At 53.5% G+C, this 21,347-nt stretch overlaps 1 protein-coding gene across 1 annotated transcript in view; it reads right to left on the minus strand.

Moving 5' to 3' along the window:
• LOC308130993 (filamin-A-like) overlaps window positions 1-20,443 on the minus strand; it is a 98,156-nt gene extending 77,713 nt beyond the window's left edge. Inside the window, 1 exon segment of the mRNA XM_080521201.1 lies at window positions 20,303-20,443. The gene's annotated coding sequence lies outside the window, so the exon portion shown is untranslated.
• Window positions 20,444-21,347: the final 904 nt, after the last annotated feature.

Consider the following 21,347-nt stretch of genomic DNA (forward strand, 5'->3'; position numbering starts at 1 on the left):
ACATTCAGGCCACCACAGGAAGTTTGCTGTGAGACTCTACAAAGGAAACGCCAGCTGAATCGCAGCCTACAACAATGTGAGTCGACGTGATGGCGCAAGAAGAAACATGAGCGGAGCCTCGCTGTTGTGGCTTTTATGTGTTTGGGAAGAAACTCCCAGTAAAACCACCGTCCAGTCTGGCTCTGAAAGACTGGACAACTGCACATGCTAATTTAGCAACGCAAGCTTGGAGTAGTATTTGAAGTATTTACTGTTCTGGTCTTTCAACAACAAACCAAACAGCATGTCAACGTAACAAACAGGCTGCAGCAGAACCACAACAAACATCTGGGACTGTCTGATATTACTGTTTGGTCATCTTCTTAAGGTATGGCTGCACTGACCATACAGTGGGGGTTAACTGTGGAGCAGCTTTAAGGTAAGGCTGCACTGACCATACTTTGGGGGTAAACTGTGGAGCAGCTTTAAGGTAAGGCTGCACTGACCATACAGTGGGGGTTAACTGTGGAGCAGCTTTAAGGTAAGGCTGCACTGACCATACAGTGGGGGTTAACTGTGGAGCAGCTTTAAGGTAAGGCTGCACTGACCATACAGTGGGGGTTAACTGTGGAGCAGCTTTAAGGTAAGGCTGCACTGACCATACTTTGGGGGTAAACATGGTGGACCTTTGAGAGAGGACTTTGAAGTCTTTACCCTGAGTTCAGATCAAACCCTTCTAGTGGACACGTTAATGCTCATGCACATGTTGAGCCTTAACAATACATTGATTTCATGATGAGACACAGAGGGTGAAATATTTCAATCACGCCTTTGATCTTGTCATCATACATGGTAGTGAGCAGTGGCGGCCAGTAGAGGTCGTCAGGGTGCCACCCTCCCTGGACTCAAGGCGCCAGGGTGCCACCCTACCTGGACTCAAGGCGCCAGGGTGCCACCCTCCCTGGACTCAAGGCGCCAGGGTGCCACCCTCCCTGGACTCAAGGCGCCAGGGTGCCACCCTCCCTGGACTCAAGGCGCCAGGGTGCCACCCTCCCTGGACTCGAGGCGCCAGGGTGCCACCCTCCCTGGACTCAAGGGGCATTTTTTATTTTTAAATAAAATGTATTAATATACTGTGATTCTGTTCCATTGAAATATATTAATGCCAACAAAATAACAATGGGCTCTGAACTCGGTGTGTGTGTGTGTGTGTGCGTGCGTGCGTGCGTTGGTGTGTGTGTGTGTGTGTGTCTCCTAACCTGACTTTGCTCGATCAGCTCAGCTCATTTAGGGCTTTTCCACCAGGAAGAACCAAGTTCTAGTTCATGTTCTAGGTCAGGTTCTAGGTCAGGGCCAGTACCAAGGCCAGTTCTAAAATGAGCACCACCAAAGAACCGGTTGTTTTTCCACCGTTAACGGAGCCAAGCGAGAGCCACGTCATTACGCCACTCCAAAACGTGACACGTCACTGATCTCACCGATCAGCACTGACGGCGCTCATAGAAGAACCAGGAGGCAGACTGTCTTCATGGTCTGGTCCAGGAACCAGGAGACGGACTGTAACAGTGGTCTGGTCCAGGAACCAGGAGACGGACTGTAACAGTGGTCTGGTCCAGGAACCAGGAGACGGACTGTATCAGTGGTCTGGTCCAGGAAGCAGGAGACGGACTGTAACAGTGGTTTGGTCCAGGAACCAGGAGACGGGCTGTAACAGTGGTCTGGTCCAGGAACCAGGAGACAGACTGTAACAGTGGTTTGGTCCAGGAACCAGGAGACGGACTGTAACAGTGGTCTGGTCCAGGAACCAGGAGACGGACTGTCACAGTAGTTTGGTCCAGGAACCAGGAGACGGACTGTAACAGTGGTTTGGTCCAGGAACCAGGAGACGGACTGTCACAGTGGTCTGGTCCAGGAACCAGGAGACGGACTGTAACAGTGGTTTGGTCCAGGAACCAGGAGACGGACTGTAACAGTGGTCTGGTCCAGGAACCAGGAGACGGACTGTACCAGTGGTCTGGTCCAGGAACCAGGAGACGGACTGTAACAGTGGTCTGGTCCAGGAACCAGGAGACGGACTGTAACAGTGGTCTGGTCCAGGAACCAGGAGACGGACTGTAACAGTGGTTTGGTCCAGGAACCAGGAGACGGACTGTCACAGTGGTTTGGTCCAGGAACCAGGAGACGGACTGTCACAGTAGTTTGGTCCAGGAACCAGGAGACGGACTGTAACAGTGGTTTGGTCCAGGAACCAGGAGACGGACTGTCACAGTAGTTTGGTCCAGGAACCAGGAGACGGACTGTAACAGTGGTTTGGTCCAGGAACCAGGAGACAGACTGTAACAGTGGTTTGGTCCAGGAACCAGGAGACGGACTGTCACAGTAGTTTGGTCCAGGAACCAGGAGACGGACTGTAACAGTGGTCTGGTCCAGGAACCAGGAGACGGACTGTCACAGTAGTTTGGTCCAGGAACCAGGAGACGGACTGTAACAGTGGTTTGGTCCAGGAACCAGGAGACGGACTGTAACAGCGGTCTGGTCCAGGAACCAGGAGACGGACTGTACCAGTGGTCTGGTCCAGGAACCAGGAGACGGACTGTAACAGTGGTCTGGTCCAGGAACCAGGAGACGGACTGTAACAGTGGTCTGGTCCAGGAACCAGGAGACGGACTGTAACAGTGGTTTGGTCCAGGAACCAGGAGACGGACTGTCACAGTGGTTTGGTCCAGGAACCAGGAGACGGACTGTCACAGTAGTTTGGTCCAGGAACCAGGAGACGGACTGTAACAGTGGTTTGGTCCAGGAACCAGGAGACGGACTGTCACAGTAGTTTGGTCCAGGAACCAGGAGACGGACTGTAACAGTGGTTTGGTCCAGGAACCAGGAGACAGACTGTAACAGTGGTTTGGTCCAGGAACCAGGAGACGGACTGTCACAGTAGTTTGGTCCAGGAACCAGGAGACGGACTGTAACAGTGGTCTGGTCCAGGAACCAGGAGACGGACTGTCACAGTAGTTTGGTCCAGGAACCAGGAGACGGACTGTAACAGTGGTTTGGTCCAGGAACCAGGAGACGGACTGTCACAGTGGTTTGGTCCAGGAACCAGGAGACGGACTGTCACAGTAGTTTGGTCCAGGAACCAGGAGACGGACTGTAACAGTGGTCTGGTCCAGGAACCAGGAGACGGACTGTCACAGTAGTTTGGTCCAGGAACCAGGAGACGGACTGTAACAGTGGTTTGGTCCAGGAACCAGGAGACGGACTGTAACAGTGTTCTGGTCCAGGAACCAGGAGACGGACTGTAACAGTGTTCTGGTCCAGGAACCAGGAGATGGACTGTAACAGTGGTTTGGTCCAGGAACCAGGAGACGGACTGTAACAGTGTTCTGGTCCAGGAACCAGGAGATGGACTGTAACAGAGGTTTGGACCAGGAACCAGGAGACGGACTGTAACAGTGTTCTGGTCCAGGAACCAGGAGATGGACTGTAGCAGTGGTTTGGTCCAGGAACCAGGAGACAGACTGTAACAGTGGTCTGGTCCAGGAACCAGGAGACGGACTGTAACAGTGTTCTGGTCCAGGAACCAGGAGATGGACTGTAGCAGTAGTTTGGTCCAGGAACCAGGAGACGGACTGTAACAGTGGTCTGGTCCAGGAACCAGGAGATGGACTGTAGCAGTAGTTTGGTCCAGGAACCAGGAGACGGACTGTAACAGTGGTCTGGTCCAGGAACCAGGAGACGGACTGTAACAGTGTTCTGGTCCAGGAACCAGGAGATGGACTGTAGCAGTAGTTTGGTCCAGGAACCAGGAGACGGACTGTAACAGTGGTCTGGTCCAGGAACCAGGAGATGGACTGTAGCAGTAGTTTGGTCCAGGAGCCAGGAGACGGACTGTAACAGTGGTCTGGTCCAGGAACCAGGAGACGGACTGTAACAGTGTTCTGGTCCAGGAACCAGGAGATGGACTGTAGCAGTAGTTTGGTCCAGGAACCAGGAGACGGACTGTAACAGTGGTCTGGTCCAGGAACCAGGAGACGGACTGTAACAGAGGTCTGGTCCAGGAACCAGGAGACGGGCTGTAACAGTGATCTGGTCCAGGAACCAGGATATAGACTGTAACAGTGGTCTGGTCCAGGAACCAGGAGACGGACTGTAACAGTGGTCTGGTCCAGGAACCAGGAGAAAGACTGTAACAGTGGTCTGGTCCAGGAACCAGGAGACGGACTGTAACAGTGGTCTGGTCCAGGAACCAGGAGACGGACTGTACCAGTGGTCTGGTCCAGGAACCAGGAGACGGACTGTAACAGTGGTTTGGTCCAGGAACCAGGAGACAGACTGTAACAGTGGTTTGGTCCAGGAACCAGGAGACGGACTGTCACAGTAGTTTGGTCCAGGAACCAGGAGACGGACTGTAACAGTGGTCTGGTCCAGGAACCAGGAGACGGACTGTCACAGTAGTTTGGTCCAGGAACCAGGAGACGGACTGTAACAGTGGTTTGGTCCAGGAACCAGGAGACGGACTGTAACAGTGGTCTGGTCCAGGAACCAGGAGACGGACTGTACCAGTGGTCTGGTCCAGGAACCAGGAGACGGACTGTAACAGTGGTCTGGTCCAGGAACCAGGAGACGGACTGTAACAGTGGTCTGGTCCAGGAACCAGGAGACGGACTGTAACAGTGGTTTGGTCCAGGAACCAGGAGACGGACTGTCACAGTGGTTTGGTCCAGGAACCAGGAGACGGACTGTCACAGTAGTTTGGTCCAGGAACCAGGAGACGGACTGTAACAGTGGTTTGGTCCAGGAACCAGGAGACGGACTGTCACAGTAGTTTGGTCCAGGAACCAGGAGACGGACTGTAACAGTGGTTTGGTCCAGGAACCAGGAGACAGACTGTAACAGTGGTTTGGTCCAGGAACCAGGAGACGGACTGTCACAGTAGTTTGGTCCAGGAACCAGGAGACGGACTGTAACAGTGGTCTGGTCCAGGAACCAGGAGACGGACTGTCACAGTAGTTTGGTCCAGGAACCAGGAGACGGACTGTAACAGTGGTTTGGTCCAGGAACCAGGAGACGGACTGTCACAGTGGTGTGGTCCAGGAACCAGGAGACGGACTGTCACAGTAGTTTGGTCCAGGAACCAGGAGACGGACTGTAACAGTGGTCTGGTCCAGGAACCAGGAGACGGACTGTCACAGTAGTTTGGTCCAGGAACCAGGAGACGGACTGTAACAGTGGTTTGGTCCAGGAACCAGGAGACGGACTGTAACAGTGTTCTGGTCCAGGAACCAGGAGACGGACTGTAACAGTGTTCTGGTCCAGGAACCAGGAGATGGACTGTAACAGTGGTTTGGTCCAGGAACCAGGAGACGGACTGTAACAGTGTTCTGGTCCAGGAACCAGGAGATGGACTGTAACAGAGGTTTGGACCAGGAACCAGGAGACGGACTGTAACAGTGTTCTGGTCCAGGAACCAGGAGATGGACTGTAGCAGTGGTTTGGTCCAGGAACCAGGAGACAGACTGTAACAGTGGTCTGGTCCAGGAACCAGGAGACGGACTGTAACAGTGTTCTGGTCCAGGAACCAGGAGATGGACTGTAGCAGTAGTTTGGTCCAGGAACCAGGAGACGGACTGTAACAGTGGTCTGGTCCAGGAACCAGGAGATGGACTGTAGCAGTAGTTTGGTCCAGGAACCAGGAGACGGACTGTAACAGTGGTCTGGTCCAGGAACCAGGAGACGGACTGTAACAGTGTTCTGGTCCAGGAACCAGGAGATGGACTGTAGCAGTAGTTTGGTCCAGGAACCAGGAGACGGACTGTAACAGTGGTCTGGTCCAGGAACCAGGAGATGGACTGTAGCAGTAGTTTGGTCCAGGAACCAGGAGACGGACTGTAACAGTGGTCTGGTCCAGGAACCAGGAGACGGACTGTAACAGTGTTCTGGTCCAGGAACCAGGAGATGGACTGTAGCAGTAGTTTGGTCCAGGAACCAGGAGACGGACTGTAACAGTGGTCTGGTCCAGGAACCAGGAGACGGACTGTAACAGAGGTCTGGTCCAGGAACCAGGAGACGGGCTGTAACAGTGATCTGGTCCAGGAACCAGGAGAAAGACTGTAACAGTGGTCTGGTCCAGGAACCAGGAGACGGACTGTAACAGTGGTCTGGTCCAGGAACCAGGAGAAAGACTGTAACAGTGGTCTGGTCCAGGAACCAGGAGACGGACTGTAACAGTGGTCTGGTCCAGGAACCAGGAGACGGACTGTACCAGTGGTCTGGTCCAGGAACCAGGAGATGGACTGTAACAGGGGTTTGGTCCAGGAACCAGGAGACGGACTGTAACAGTGGTTTGGTCCAGGAACCAGGAGACGGACTGTAACAGTGGTCTGGTCCAGGAACCAGGAGACGGACTGTAACAGTGGTTTGGTCCAGGAACCAGGAGACGGACTGCAACAGTGGTCTGGTCCAGGAACCAGGAGACAGACTGTAACAGTGGTCTGGTCCAGGAACCAGGAGACGGACTGTAACAGTGGTTTAGTTCAGGAACCAGGAGACGGACTGTAACAGTGGTTTAGTTCAGGAACCAGGAGACGGACTGTAACAGTGATCTGGTCCAGGAACCAGGAGATGGACTTTATTCATGGTCTGGACCAGGTCCCTGCGTCTAGTCTGGCCTGAACTTCGCATGCAGACCAAAGAGACAGAAAACATTGAGTCACCTCGTCCTCTATTGGTGTTTATTCACGTCTGTCTTGTTCCAGTCTGGAGCCCCTAGTGGCCAGAGAGAGAATTGTTCCAGTCTGGAGCCCCTAGTGGCCAGAGAGAGAATTGTTTCAGTCTGGAGCCCCTAGTGGCCAGAGAGAGAATTGTTTCAGTCTGGAGCCCCTAGTGGCCAGAGAGAGAATAAAACAAAACAAGTGAGCTCAATCGGTTCTACCTGGCTCCACTTCCTGGACCAGAGAGGAACCAGGCCAGACCAGACGGCTCATCAAGTGGGCGGAGTTACCTCTGGAGTTACCTCTGGAGTTACGTCTGGAGTTACCTCTGGAGTTACCTCTGGAGTTATCTCTGGAGTTATCTCTGGAGTTATCTCTGGAGTTACCTCTGGAGTTACGTCTGGAGTTACCTCTGGAGTTACCTCTGGAGTTATCTCTGGAGTTACCTCTGGAGTTACCTCTGGAGTTATCTCTGGAGTTACGTCTGGAGTTATCTCTGGAGTTATCTCTGGAGTTACGTCTGGAGTTGCATCTGGAGTTACCTCTGGAGTTACGTCTGGAGTTACCTCTGGAGTTACCTCTGGAGTTATCTCTGGAGTTACGTCTGGAGTTACCTCTGGAGTTACCTCTGGAGTTATCTCTGGAGTTACCTCTGGAGTTATCTCTGGAGTTACCTCTGGAGTTACCTCTGGAGTTATCTCTGGAGTTACGTCTGGAGTTATCTCTGGAGTTATCTCTGGAGTTACGTCTGGAGTTGCATCTGGAGTTACCTCTGGAGTTACGTCTGGAGTTACCTCTGGAGTTACCTCTGGAGTTATCTCTGGAGTTACGTCTGGAGTTACCTCTGGAGTTACCTCTGGAGTTATCTCTGGAGTTACCTCTGGAGTTATCTCTGGAGTTATCTCTGGAGTTACCTCTGGAGTTATCTCTGGAGTTATCTCTGGAGTTACGTCTGGAGTTACCTCTGGAGTTATCTCTGGAGTTACCTCTGGAGTTACCTCTGGAGTTATCTCTGGAGTTATCTCTGGAGTTACCTCTGGAGTTATCTCTGGAGTTACGTCTGGAGTTACCTCTGGAGTTATCTCTGGAGTTACCTCTGGAGTTACCTCTGGAGTTATCTCTGGAGTTATCTCTGGAGTTACCTCTGGAGTTGTCTCTGGAGTTATCGCGACTTCCAAGGCGAAGAGACACGAAGTGGCTTTCAGAAAACTACAGTGAACACGGAGCCCTGGAGTGTTTATGGAGAAAAACTAAAGTAAAGCATTGGAAGGAAGTAATCAGTGGCTCTCTGAAGTTCCTGATGGGAGGGAATGATGCAGCAGCGCGGCTCTGGAGGTGCAGAGCTCCTCCACTGCACCGTCAGCCTCCTGAGAGGTGGAGGTGCAGAGCTCCTCCACTGCACCGTCAGCCTCCTGAGAGGTGGAGGTGCAGAGCTCCTCCACTGCACCGTCAGCTGCCTGAGATCTAGACTCTAGAAGCATTTCCATTGTTTTTCATGGTAACATCATTGTAACTAACTTCACTTTCATGTGTTGTTTGGCGTTTTGCCCGCCGGCTGAGGCAGTGCAGCCGTTGTACAATGTCGGGTGACGCTGCTGCTCCCTACGAGACGCTGCACTGGTCTCTTCTACCCACACAACTTTAGAATGAAGCAACACCTTTGCCTCATCAGCAACTACTAAACAAACTACAAACTACTGGAAATGAAAGCTGGATTTTTAACCATAAAATGAGTCTTTTAATGGTTTCATGTGAAAGAGAACTTTAATCAGTGTGTTTACGTAGGTTTCCATTATAAACGCTGTAGAGCAGCGTTCTGTCATTCTACACCTCCATTCTATCATTCTACACCTCCATTCCTCGTTCTATCATTCTACACCTCCATTCTATCATTCTACACCTCCATTCTATCATTCTACACCTCCATTCCTCCTATCATTCTACACCTCCATTCCTCGTTCTATCATTCTACACCTCCATTCTATCATTCTACACCTCCATTCTATCATTCTACACCTCCATTCCTCCTATCATTCTACACCTCCATTCCTCGTTCTATCATTCTACACCTCCATTCTATCATTCTACACCTCCATTCCTCCTTCTATCATTCTATACCTCCATTCCTCATTCTATCATTCTACACCTCCATTCCTCCTCCTATCATTCTACACCTCCATTCCTCCTATCATTCTACACCTCCATTCCTCGTTCTATCATTCTACACCTCCAATCTATCATTCTACACCTCCATTCCTCCTATCATTCTACACCTCCATTCCTCCTCCTATCATTCTACACCTCCATTCCTCATTCTATCATTCTACACCTCCATTCCTCCTCCTATCATTCTACACCTCCATTCCTCATTCTATCATTCTACACCTCCAGTCCTCATTCTATCATTCTACACCTCCATTCTTCCTTCTATCATTCTACACCTCAATTCCTCATTCTGTCATTCTACACCTCCATTCCTCGTTCTATCATTCTACACCTCCATTCCTCATTCTATCATTCTACACCTTCATTCCTCCTCCTATCATTCTACACCTCCATTCCTCCTCCTATCATTCTACACCTCCATTCCTCATTCTATCATTCTACACCTCCATTCCTCCTTCTATCATTCTACACCTCCATTCCTCCTCCTATCATTCTACACCTCCATTCCTCCTCCTATCATTCTACACCTCCATTCCTCATTCTATCATTCTACACCTCCATTCCTCCTCCTATCATTCTACACCTCCATTCCTCATTCTATCATTCTACACCTACATTCCTCCTCCTATCATTCTACACCTCCATTCTATCATTCTACACCTCCATTCTATCATTCTACACCTCCATTCCTCCTCATGCTAAAGCTTTTGATTCAGACAAGTGAAAGCAGCAGAAATTCACTATGTAATAAAGTGAAAGCAGCAGAAATTCACTATGTAATATAGTGAAAGCAGCAGAAATTCAGTATGTAATGACCACATGGGGACAAACAAACCTCCTCCGCTTTGGTGGTGGAAAGACAAAGTCCTGGTGCTGCTCTGGTTCTGGCCCTGGACCAGAACCAGAACCTGGTTCTCTTTGGAGGAAAAGCCCCCCTTAGACTCTGAGATCAACAGATCAAAAGATTCAAGCATGTTGGTTTTCGTCAGTACAAGTGAAGTTTGTTAGTGTTATTAGTCCAAACATTCATTCATTCATTTATCCATCATCTCCACTGCTGTATCCAACTCAGTGTTTGAGCTGACCACTGGTGGAGGCAGGGAACATCTGGACACACACACACACACACACACACACACACACACACACACACACACACACACACACACACACACACACACACACACACACACACACACACACACACACACACACACACACACACACACACACACACACACACACACACACACACACACACACACACACAGAGGAAAGAAGAGCTTAGATAAACAAATCCAGGTCTGATTCTCTTATTCCACATTCTCCTGACAAATCAGAAATTCTGCCAGAGATTAACAGCAGCAGCATTTTTAGCTTCATTTCCTGGATCAACGGAATAAAAGAAAAACTGCCTCCTGGACTCACCCCCTGCCCCCCACCATCGCCCCCTGCCCCCCACCATCGCCCCCTGCCCCCCACCATCACCCCCTGCCCCCACCATCACCCACCATCACCCCCTGCCCCCACCATCACCCCCTGGCCCCCACCACCACCCCCTGCCCCCACCACCACCCACCATCACCCCCTGCCCCCCACCATCACCCCCTGCCCCCCACGTTTCAGCCTTTCTTCCAGGCAGCAGAGTCAAAGCTTGGCCAGAAGCCAGACAGAATGATGACACTGCATCGGGTCGTGTTCACTCAGCTGAATCACTGCAGCCAGATTAGATCAACCTAAATAGCATCTGCATAAAAGTCATAACATTTGTAATTCCTGATAACATTTCAGATTGCTCAGATATCACACAAAGTGTAAAAAAGAGTCAAAGTGATACTGTAAAGACGGTCGGCTGTCTCTCCACATGACCATACTGGGACTTAATACGTTGGACCCCAAGCTGTAGATGGCCATTTGCTTGTTATGATCAGTTTCCAGGGGAAAAAGGATTATGCTGGTGTCAAATTACACACACTGCCTTTCCTTTAGCCATTATCTTTTTACAGCTCATGTAAAAAGAAAAAGACTTCCACAATTTTGAAGTAAAGAAGTCCCATAAATGACCAGAACAAGATAAATAAACGTCATCTTTAAATTTTAAATCTTAGATACTATATAATAGAGGTTTTTATTGAGATTGGAACCCGTCCTGCTGTGTGAGCGTTGTGAACCCTCTCTGGCAGAGGTTGGTGAGGAGAGGTGAAGGTGGCCGAGGGTGGTGAGGAGAGGTGAAGGTGTCGGAGGTTGGTGAGGAGAGGTGAAGGTGGCAGTGGGTGGTGAGGAGAGGTGAAGGTGGCCGAGGGTGGTGAGGAGAGGTGAAGGTGTCGGAGGTTGGTGAGGAGAGGTGAAGGTGGCAGTGGGTGGTGAGGAGAGGTGAAGGTGGCAGAGGGTGGTGAGGAGAGGTGAAGGTGGCAGTGGGTGGTGAGGAGAGGTGAAGGTGGCAGAGGGTGGTGAGGAGAGGTGAAGGTGGCAGTGGGTGGTGAGGAGAGGTGAAGGTGGCAGTGGGTGGTGAGGAGAGGTGAAGGTGGCAGAGGGTGGTGAGGAGAGGTGAAGGTGGCAGTGGGTGGTGAGGAGAGGTGAAGGTGGCAGAGGGTGGTGAGGAGAGGTGAAGGTGGCAGTGGGTGGTGAGGAGAGGTGAAGGTGGCAGTGGGTGGTGAGGAGAGGTGAAGGTGGCAGAGGTTGGTGAGGAGAGGTGAAGGTGGCAGAGGTTGGTGAGGAGAGGTGAAGGTGGCAGAGGGTGGTGAGGAGAGGTGAAGGTGGCAGAGGGTGGTGAGGAGAGGTGAAGGTGGCAGTGGGTGGTGAGGAGAGGTGAAGGTGGCAGAGGTTGGTGAGGAGAGATGAAGGTGGCAGTGGGTGGTGAGGAGAGGTGAAGGTGGCAGAGGTTGGTGAGGAGAGGTGAAGGTGGCAGAGGTTGGTGAGGAGAGATGAAGGTGTCGGAGGTTGGTGAGGAGAGGTGAAGGTGGCAGAGGGTGGTGAGGAGAGGTGAAGGTGGCAGTGGGTGGTGAGGAGAGGTGAAGGTGGCAGAGGGTGGTGAGGAGAGGTGAAGGTGGCAGTGGGTGGTGAGGAGAGGTGAAGGTGGCGTGGGTGGTGAGGAGAGGTGAAGGTGTCGGAGGTTGGTGAGGAGAGGTGAAGGTGTCGGAGGTTGGTGAGGAGAGGTGAAGGTGGCGGTGGGTGGTGAGGAGAGGTGAAGGTGTCGGAGGTTGGTGAGGAGAGGTGAAGGTGGCGTGGGTGGTGAGGAGAGGTGAAGGTGTCGGAGGTTGGTGAGGAGAGGTGAAGGTGGCAGAGGGTGGTGAGGAGAGGTGAAGGTGGCAGTGGGTGGTGAGGAGAGGTGAAGGTGGAAGAGGTTGGTGAGGAGAGGTGAAGGTGGCAGAGGGTGGTGAGGAGAGGTGAAGGTGGCAGAGGGTGGTGAGGAGAGGTGAAGGTGTCGGAGGTTGGTGAGGAGAGATGAAGGTGTCGGAGGTTGGTGAGGAGAGATGAAGGTGTCGGAGGTTGGTGAGGAGAGGTGAAGGTGGCAGAGGGTGGTGAGGAGAGGTGAAGGTGGCAGAGGGTGGTGAGGAGAGGTGAAGGTGGCCGAGGGTAGTGAGGAGAGGTGAAGGTGGCAGTGGGTGGTGAGGAGAGGTGAAGGTGGTAGAGATTGGTGAGGAGAGGTGAAGGTGGCAGTGGGTGGTGAGGAGAGGTGAAGGTGGCAGAGGGTGGTGAGGAGAGGTGAAGGTGGCAGTGGGTGGTGAGGAGAGGTGAAGGTGGCAGAGGTTGGTGAGGAGAGGTGAAGGTGTCGGAGGTTGGTGAGGAGAGATGAAGGTGTCGGAGGTTGGTGAGGAGAGGTGAAGGTGGCAGTGGGTGGTGAGGAGAGGTGAAGGTGGCAGTGGGTGGTGAGGAGAGGTGAAGGTGTCGGAGGTTGGTGAGGAGAGGTGAAGGTGTCGGAGGTTGGTGAGGAGAGGTGAAGGTGGCAGTGGGTGGTGAGGAGAGGTGAAGGTGTCGGAGGTTGGTGAGGAGAGGTGAAGGTGTCGGAGGTTGGTGAGGAGAGGTGAAGGTGGCAGTGGGTGGTGAGGAGAGGTCAAGGTGGCAGTGGGTGGTGAGGAGAGGTGAAGGTGGCAGTGGGTGGTGAGGAGAGGTGAAGGTGTCGGAGGTTGGTGAGGAGAGGTGAAGGTGGCAGTGGGTGGTGAGGAGAGGTGAAGGTGGCGGAGGTTGGTGAGGAGAGATGAAGGTGTCGGAGGTTGGTGAGGAGAGGTGAAGGTGGCAGTGGGTGGTGAGGAGAGGTGAAGGTGTCGGAGGTTGGTGAGGAGAGGTGAAGGTGGCAGTGGGTGGTGAGGAGAGGTGAAGGTGTCGGAGGTTGGTGAGGAGAGGTGAAGGTGGCAGTGGGTGGTGAGGAGAGGTGAAGGTGTCGGAGGTTGGTGAGGAGAGGTGAAGGTGTCGGAGGTTGGTGAGGAGAGGTGAAGGTGGTAGAGGTTGGTGAGGAGAGGTGAAGGTGTCAGAGGTTGGTGAGGAGAGGTGAAGGTGGCAGAGGTTGGTGAGGAGAGGTGAAGGTGGCAGAGGTTGGTGAGGAGAGGTGAAGGTGTCGGAGGTTGGTGAGGAGAGGTGAAGGTGTCAGAGGTTGGTGAGGAGAGTTGAAGGTGTCGGAGGTTGGTGAGGAGAGGTGAAGGTGGCAGAGGTTGGTGAGGAGAGGTGAAGGTGTCGGAGGTTGGTGAGGAGAGGTGAAGGTGTCGGAGGTTGGTGAGGAGAGGTGAAAGTGTCGGAGGTTGGTGAGGAGAGGTGAAGGTGGCAGTGGGTGGTGAGGAGAGGTGAAGGTGTCGGAGGTTGGTGAGGAGAGGTGAAGGTGGCGGTGGGTGGTGAGGAGAGGTGAAGGTGTCGGAGGTTGGTGAGGAGAGGTGAAGGTGGCAGTGGGTGGTGAGGAGAGGTGAAGGTGGCAGTGGGTGGTGAGGAGAGGTGAAGGTGGCAGTGGGTGGTGAGGAGAGGTGAAGGTGGCAGTGGGTGGTGAGGAGAGGTGAAGGTGGCAGAGGGTGGTGAGGAGAGGTGAAGGTGTCGGAGGTTGGTGAGGAGAGGTGAAGGTGGCAGAGGGTGGTGAGGAGAGGTGAAGGTGTCGGAGGTTGGTGAGGAGAGGTGAAGGTGGCAGAGGTTGGTGAGGAGAGGTGAAGGTGGTAGAGGTTGGTGAGGAGAGGTGAAGGTGGCAGTGGGTGGTGAGGAGAGGTGAAGGTGTCGGAGGTTGGTGAGGAGAGGTGAAGGTGTCGGAGGTTGGTGAGGAGAGGTGAAGGTGGTAGAGGGTGGTGAGGAGAGGTGAAGGTGGCAGAGGGTGGTGAGGAGAGGTGAAGGTGTCGGAGGTTGGTGAGGAGAGGTGAAGGTGGCAGAGGGTGGTGAGGAGAGGTGAAGGTGTCGGAGGTTGGTGAGGAGAGGTGAAGGTGGTAGAGGTTGGTGAGGAGAGGTGAAGGTGGCAGAGGGTGGTGAGGAGAGGTGAAGGTGGCAGAGGGTGGTGAGGAGAGGTGAAGGTGTCGGAGGTTGGTGAGGGGGAGAGGTGAAGGTGGCAGAGGGTGGTGAGGAGAGGTGAAGGTGTCGGAGGTTGGTGAGGAGAGGTGAAGGTGTCGGAGGTTGGTGAGGAGAGGTGAAGGTGTCGGAGGGAACTCTTCTTGTGTGGTGGAATTAGATGACATCATACAGGATCAGTCCGGAAACAGCTCAGAAAACACTGCATTCCAATTCTTCGACCTCATTACCAAACTATTCAATTCAATTCAACTTTATTTAAATAGCAAGAAACACAACACAGTCATTCTCAGTGCTTTGAACAGAGAAGAGAGAAAAACCATCAGATCAACATAAGAAGAAGGTTTATTTGTGACTCTGAGAGGAGGGGAGCAAGGGAGGGGATGAGGGGAGGAGGGGAGGAGGGGAGAGGAGAGGAGAGGAGGGGAGGAGGGGAGGGGAGGGGAGGAGGGAGGAGAGGAGAGGAGGGGAGGAGGGGAGGAGGGGAGGAGGGGAGGAGGGGAGGACAGAGGAGAGGAGGAGGGGAGAGGAGAGGAGAGGAGGGGAGGGGAGGAGGGGAGGGGATGAGGGGAGGAGGGGAGGAGAGAGGAGAGAGGAGGGGAGAGGAGAGGAGAGGAGGGGAGGAGGGGAGGAGGGGAGGAGAGGAGAGGAGAGGAGGGGAGGAGGGGAGAAGGGGAGGAGAGAGGAGAGGAGGGGAGGAGGGGCCAACAGAGGAGAGGAGCGGAGGGGAGGAGGGGCCAACAGAGGAGAGGAGAGGAGAGGAGAGGTGAGGAGAGGAGGGGGGAGGGACCAACAGAGGAGAGAAGGGGAGGAGGGGAGGAGGGGAGGGGATGAGGGGAGGAGGACCGTACAGGGCCGTAGAGGACCGTAGAGGACCGTACAGGGCCGTACAGGGCCGTACAGGGCCGTAGAGGACTGTAGAGGACCGTACAGGACCGTACAGGGCCGTACAGGGCCGTACAGGGCCGTAGAGGACTGTAGAGGACCGTACAGGACCGTACAGGGCCGTACAGGACTGTACAGGGCCGTAGAGGACCGTACAGGGCCGTAGAGGACTGTAGAGGACTGTAGAGGACCGTACAGGACCGTACAGGGCCGTACAGGGCCGTAGAGGACCGTACAGGGCCGTAGAGGACTGTAGAGGACCGTACAGGACCGTACAGGGCCGTACAGGGCCGTAGAGGACTGTAGAGGACCGTACAGGACCGTACAGGACTGTACAGGGCCGTACAGGACCGTACAGGGCTGTAGAGGACTGTAGAGGACTGTAGAGGACCGTACAGGGCCGTACAGGGCCGTACAGGGCCGTAGAGGACTGTAGAGGACCGTACAGGACCGTACAGGACCGTACAGGGCCGTACAGGACCGTACAGGGCCGTAGAGGACCGTACAGGACCGTACAGGGCCGTAGAGGACCGTAGAGGACCGTACAGGACCGTACAGGGCCGTAGAGGACCGTACAGGACCGTACAGGGCCGTAGAGGACCGTAGAGGACCGTACAGGACCGTACAGGGCCGTAGAGGACCGTACAGGGCCGTACAGGGCCGTAGAGGACCGTACAGGACCGTACAGGACCGTACAGGGCCGTAGAGGACCGTAGAGGACCGTACAGGACCGTAGAGGACCGTACAGGGCCGTAGAGGACCGTAGAGGACCGTACAGGGCCGTGCAGGGCCGTAGAGGACCATAGAGGACCGTACAGGGCCGTACAGGGCCGTACAGGGCCGTACAGGACCGTAGAGGACCGTACAGGGCCGTACAGGGCCGTACAGGGCCGTACAGGGCCGTAGAGGACCGTAGAGGACCGTACAGGGCCGTACAGGGCCGTACAGGGCCGTACAGGACCGTAGAGGACCGTACAGGACCGTACAGGGCCGTAGAGGACCGTACAGGACCGTACAGGTCCAGAGCAGAGAGAGAGCAGACATTCACGTCTGGGGGATCTGATGAGTCCAGATCTGATGAGTCCAGAGAGATAATTCTAGTGTGTTTCTAAGAGAAGCTTTTAGATGGTTTAAGAGAAATATAAAAGATTCTTCTAAAAGAAAGAAAGATCAACGCAAACAAAACCGCTGCTGCTCTGCTGCTGCTGCTCTGCTCTGCTCTGCTGCTCCTCTGCTGCTCTGCTGCTCTGCTCTGCTGCTCTGCTCTGCTGCTCTGCTGCTGCTCTGCTGCTCTGCTGCTCTGCTGCTGCTGCTCTGCTCTGCTGCTGCTCTGCTGCTCTACTGCTGCTCTGCTCTGCTGCTCTGCTCTGCTGCTGCTCTGCTGCTCTGCTGCTCTGCTGCTCTTCACTCAGCACTGAAGCTTGTCAGGTTGACGAGATGCTTTAATGATCTGTGACGCATCAATAAACCTCCAGAGTGACATGAAGGCAAAACATGTGGCAGATGATAGTTTGCATCCCAGGCCACTAGTTGGCGCCACACACACACACACACACACACACACACACACACACACACACACACACACACACACACACACACACACACACACACACACACACACACACACACACACACACACACCCAGGAAAGTTTTAGTGAGTAGAAAGTGGCTCTTGTGGCTCCTCTGGTCCACACACTGTCCTCTAACCCAGCTCATGTCCCAGCAGGACAGGGGAGCAGAGACACACTGTCCTCTAACCCAGCTCATGTCCCAGCAGGACAGGGGAGCAGAGACCCTCTGAACTGGAGCCTGGGCTCAAACTGAGGTCTGGTGAACTGACAGTGCAAACCACTGCACCAGAGGACGCTGCTTTTCTTTTGTTTCTAACCTTCTACTGACCTCTGCCGGTGCCGACCGCAGGTCGAGCATTACATATCATTATATTATATTACATTATATATTATACCAGTGAGTGGGTGTGTCGGAGGGCGGAGGGCGTCCAAGAAGGAGAGCCACTCCGCCTGGAGGGCGTCCTAGAAGGAGAGCCACTCCGCCCGGAGGACGTCCTAGAAGGAGAGCCACTCTGCCCGGAGGACGTTCTAGAAGGAGAGCCACTCTGCCCGGAGGACATTCTAGAAGGAGAGCCGCTCTGCCCGGAGGACGTTCTAGAAGGAGAGCCGCTCCGCCCGGAGGGCGTTCTAGAAGGAGAGCCACTCTGCCTGGAGGATATTCCAGAAGGAGAGCCGCTCTGCCCGGAGGACATTCTAGAAGGAGAGCCACTCTGCCCGGAGGACATTCCAGAAGGAGAGCCGCTCTGCCCGGAGGACATTCTAGAAGGAGAGCCGCTCTGCCCGGAGGACATTCCAGAAGGAGAGCCACTCTGCCCGGAGGACATTCTAGAAGGAGAGCCACTCTGCCCGGAGGACATTCCAGAAGGAGAGCCGCTCTGCCCGGAGGATGTTTGTACTGACGTCACTGCTGGTCAGACTTCCACACCTCGTCTCTCCAGACAGAAGACGGTCAGACTGCTGGTCCCACACTGAGGGTCATTAATGATCCAGCTGCTGTTCCTCCAGATGTTTTCTGCCCAGGCCATTGTTCACACCCAACCTCGTCCACACCAGGGCTTAGTGGTCATTTAGTGAAGAAGCAACCTGCTGAGCTCTGCTGAGTGTCTCCACACCTCCACACCTCCAAACCTCCACACGTCCACACCTCCACACCTCCACACCTCCACACGTCCACACCTCCACACGTCCACACCTCCACACCTCCACACCTCCACACGTCCACACCTCCACACCTCCACACCTCCAAACCTCCACACGTCCACACCTCCACACCTCCACACGTCCACACGTCCACACCTCCACACGTCCACACCTCCACACCTCCACACGTCCACACCTCCACACCTCCACACGTCCACACGTCCACACCTCCACATCTCCACACCTCCACACGTCCACACCTCCACACCTCCAAACCTCCACCCCGCCACACCTCCACACGTCCACACCTCCACACCTCCACACCTCCACACGTCCACACGTCCACACCTCCACACCTCCACACGTCCACACCTCCACACGTCCACACCTCCACACCTCCACACGTCCACACCTCCACACGTCCACACGTCCACACCTCCACACGTCCACACCTCCACACCTCCACACGTCCACACCTCCACACGTCCACACGTCCACACCTCCACACGTCCACACGTCCACACCTCCACACGTCCACACCTCCACACGTCCACACGTCCACACCTCCACACCTCCACACGTCCACACCTCCACACCTCCACACGTCCACACCTCCACACCTCCACACCTCCAAACCTCCACACCTCCACACGTCCACACGTCCACACGTCCACACGTCCACACGTCCACACCTCCACACCTCCACACCTCCACACCTCCACACCTCCACACGTCCACACCTCCAAACCTCCACACCTCCACACCTCCACACCTCCACACGTCCACACCTCCACACCTCCAAACCTCCACACCTCCACACGTCCACACGTCCACACCTCCACACGTCCACACGTCCACACCTCCACACCTCCACACCTCCACACGTCCACACCTCCACACCTCCACACCTCCACACGTCCACACGTCCACACCTCCACACCTCCACACCTCCACACCTCCACACCTCCACACGTCCACACCTCCACACCTCCACACGTCCACACCTCCAAACCTCCACACCTCCAAACCTCCACACCTCCACACCTCCCTGACGTGTTTTAAACTTTACTGATCCTCTGCCGCCTGGCCTGCGTTTCATTGTGTTCTCATGTAGACCAGACTGAACCGACTGAAGCTCAGTTTCCTCCGTCTTCACTACTTCACGCCAAAGGCTGAAAGAAATGATGAAGAGATTGTTCCTAGAACTTCTGGTGGTTCTTGTTGGTTGACTGGAGAACTGCTCACAGGGTGAGAGGATAAAGGAAGCATGTTTTTAGAGACGTATTTACCGTTCTTCCTTCACTTCTTTAGTTTTGAAAGCTGCCATCATAATTAATGATTAAAAACAACACAATTGAGTAATTCTGATCCATTTTCGAACACAATGGAAAGTTTTCATCAAATATCTATTTTATACTTGTAAGGATGGGAAAACAACTGTTGTCATCATTCCTATTGAGCAGCTTTCTTCTCCAGTGTGGGCTCCGGAGGCTCCAGCTCAACAGGAACAAGGCGTCAGACACAAGTACAGCAGTTCTCCACAGGGTCGGAGCCCCTGGAAGCAAAAGTCCACAGAGGATTTTGCCATATTTCAATAATAGAAAGTTCTATTTCTCATTTCTCTCACTGGGTTTGAGATGATTCATATTATAAAACTATGTACTTCATTTTGCAATAAAACCAGCTAACATTGTAGAATTTCTCTTTTGATTGTAATAATATAACTTCTGTTGAGATTTCTATATTATCTTGTACTTGAACAAAAGAAAAAGTGAAGAAAAAGTGTGAACATTTAAGAATTCAATTGTATTTTTAGAAGTAGAACAGATTGAAGGATGTGACGTTTCCAGTATTAACAGGTCATCATGTTGTAATTCCCTGCCCTGTGGCCCCGAAGACAACCTTACGCGCCCCTGCGGTGTAGAGCCTGTATCTTGCGGCGGGGGGCGCACGCGGCCACCTCTGCGCCCCCCAGCCATAAAGCGGCTCGTGTCCGTGTGTTACCTTATTTGGTGTGGATCCCCTAATTGAAGCAGCGGAGAGGCGCACATAAACAAAGTTCGAGGCGCGCAGTCACGTGGATGAAGGCTCATCCAGAGCGCGAGCGCAACAAACCGACCAGCCGACTGCGTCTGAAGCGCCGTCAGTCCAAGAAATCATTGATCACCATCACCCCCCCCCCCCCCACCCCCCGGGGGGATGTCAGCAACTGCGCTGTAACAAAGCGCGCAACTGTTGGTTTGGACAACAGACACGATCAGTAGCGGGTGTGTGTGTGTGTGTGTGTGTGTGTGTGTGTGTGTGTGTGTGTGTGTGTGTGTGTGTGTGTGTGTGTGTGTGTGTGGACTCTGTACCTGTGCGCGTGGACTCACCTGTGCGTCGCAGCGTGAGGAGCGTGTCGTGGTCTGAAGTGAGTGTCGCCCCTTCGGCGCAGCAGCTCTGCGGTCACTGAGAGAGAGAGAGCGAGAGAGAGAGAGAGAGAGAGAGAGAGACAGAGAGAGAGAGGGTGTTCACAGTCCTGGACCTCCCTCCTCACCCGCGCTGCGCCGGTGGGGGCAAATGGGTGTATTCTCTCTCTCTCTCTCTCTCTCTCTCTCTCTCTCTCTCTCTCTCTCTCTCTCTGTCTCTGCTCACCACTGTAACAACCTTAATTGGTAAAGTGGGTGAAGCATCCATCTTCCTCTCTACATCTACATCGTTTCTACCATGTGACGTCATGACCGCGCCTACCAGAGTCCTCAGGTATGATGTCACTTTTCGGTAACCTCTGTGTGGAGTCACCTTCATCTTCATTAGCTTCATCATCTTCATCATCTTCATTATATTCATCATTTGCTCCTCATTTTCATCAGCGCCATCATTTTTAATATGTTCATCAGCGCCATCATGTCTTTTTTACCCACCTTCATCACCTTCATCACCTTCATCACATTCATCATCAGCTCAAGCAGCCTCATCACCTTCATCACATTCATCATCAGCTCAAGCAGCTTCATCACCTTCATCACCTTCATCATCAGCTCAAGCAGCCTCATCACCTTCATCACATTCATCATCAGCTCAAGCAGCCTCATCACCTTCATCACATTCATCATCAGCTCAAGCAGCTTCATCACCTTCATCACCTTCATCATCAGCTCAAGCAGCCTCATCACCTTCATCACCTTCATCATCAGCTCAAGCAGCCTCATCACCTTCATCACATTCATCATCAGCTCAAGCAGCTTCATCACCTTCATCACCTTCATCACCTTCATCATTAGCTCAAGCAGCTTCATCACCTTCATCATCAGCTCAAGCAGCTTCATCACCTTCATCATCAGCTCAAGCAGCTTCATCACCATCATCACCTTCATCATCAGCTCAAGCAGCTTCATCACCTTCATCATCAGCTCAAGCAGCCTCATCACCTTCATC

Source organism: Blennius ocellaris (assembly GCF_963422515.1).
Source record: "Blennius ocellaris genome assembly, contig: SUPER_5_unloc_1, whole genome shotgun sequence".
Classification (NCBI taxonomy): domain Eukaryota; kingdom Metazoa; phylum Chordata; class Actinopteri; order Blenniiformes; family Blenniidae; genus Blennius; species Blennius ocellaris.